We start from the raw sequence: 1950 nt of genomic DNA, 5'->3' as shown, positions 1-1950 counted from the left end.
CAGCTCTGGTGGACATTCCTGCAGTCAGCATGCCAATTGCACGCTCCCTCAAAACTTGCGACATTTGTGGTATTGTGCTGTGTGATAAAACTGCGCATTTTAGAGTGGCCTTTTATTGTGGCCAGCCTAAGGCACACCTGTGCAATAATCATGCTGTCTAATCAGCATCTTGATATGCCACACCTGTGAGGTGGATGGATTAACTCGGCAAAGGAGAAGTGCTCACTAACACTGATTTAGACAGATTTGTGAACAATATTTGAGAGAAATAGGCCTTTTGTGTACATAGAAAAAGTCTTAGATGTTTGAGTTCAGATCAGTTCAGATCATGAAAAATGGGGGCAAAAACAAAAGTGTTGCATTTATAATTTTGTTCAGTATATATTCATTTGTATAATTCCCTTAGCTCTCTTTTAAAACCTCCCAGCTTTTCCACCCCGTTTTCACTCAAAACAAAACTACTCTGCGTGCTGTGCGCACATGAGACTGTTAATTAAAACTGTGCTTTATGCTGGATAGTTTTTATTTATCGCGATTTGTTCGCAGTAATCTAATACGGTTTTAATGGTAATTAAAAGATGAAACGGTAATACTAACCGTGGAGAATTTTATCATGATTTATCATCAAATCGTTACATCCCTAGTCTGAATGTTGAGCTAGAACATCAAAACTTCTACTTTGTTTTTCTGAGAGCTTATATAACATTCATGGACACCATGTGTTAGCAGTTGTTAAAATCACTTTAGCCTTCAGATTGTCAAAGGTAAAATAAATAAATAAATACATCAAAATAAACTTTTTTTTATTTGTTTACAGAAAAGATTAATCAGAACAAAAGCAGGAGAAAGTGGGTATAACCAATCTAATTGTTGCAGAGGTCAGTGCCCTCCTATAATGCAAAAATATAATGCCATGTTTGCCCTTTAGCAAAGCATAGTTTAGGTATCAAAGAGAAATCTACTAATGCAGCAAATCACTGAGAATGATACATATATTTAAAACGGGGGACTCCAATGATGAGAAGAAGCATACAAGTCAATTGCAGACACAACATACTAAGCCAGATCACGATCAGGGCTGAAACATATTTGGTATAATAGGCATCGGTGATCCAGGGAATTGTACATTTCTTTCGGTTAAAGAAAAAGCATCCAACAAATGGACTAGAAGCAATGCATTGAATAAAGAACAGCTAGGCCAAATATATATTCTTCTAGGTTTAAGCTCAACTAGAATCAAAGTATATCATGATGACATGAAGGTGATTTTGGATGGTATGAGACTGCATTTCATGAAACGCATAATTGAACTGGAGTGGTATGTATTTTTACAAGCAAATGTTAAACAAAAAAAAAAACAATAAAAAAACATGATAACTGGTTTAAATGGTTAAAATCTCGCTTAAAATCTTTCTATCAAAATATAATATTTTGTTTGTTTAACACAATACAAATAACATACCAAACATTCTTTTGGAATATAGTGTTTAAGTTTTCTTCCTGCCTTCCCAGCTTTTACATATTTTATTACCTTTCATTAAAAAGGAAATAAATTGATTCCACATAAAAGCTGCAAGTATTCAAAAAACTGGTTAAAATTAAGAAATGATGATCAGCACAGTTACATTCAGTTACAGTTTTTAATCGCAGTAAGTGGGGTATGGACGGAGAATGAAAGAGTAGTTTTAGGGTGCATGTCCAATGTATGCATCATCTCTCTCTTCATCTACTGAATGATCTTCTGGGTCCCTCCTTTGATTGGCTGCTCTGTAAGTGGAAAGACGACTCATGAATTATACATTTACATTCAGACATAAACAAAATGAAGAAACCTGAACATGAGCAAAAAGCTAAAACTTTGATGTCACTAAATCAAGATAAATATATATATACATAATGGTGAGTCACAGGGGCCTGTTTTGATAGGCCATATGCACAAAGGTTTGGAAT

The sequence above is a fragment of the Sinocyclocheilus grahami genome, unplaced genomic scaffold (assembly GCF_001515645.1).
Source record: "Sinocyclocheilus grahami isolate Dianchi unplaced genomic scaffold, SAMN03320097.WGS_v1.1 scaffold1998.1, whole genome shotgun sequence".
Classification (NCBI taxonomy): domain Eukaryota; kingdom Metazoa; phylum Chordata; class Actinopteri; order Cypriniformes; family Cyprinidae; genus Sinocyclocheilus; species Sinocyclocheilus grahami.
This window is presented reverse-complemented; position numbering follows the sequence as displayed.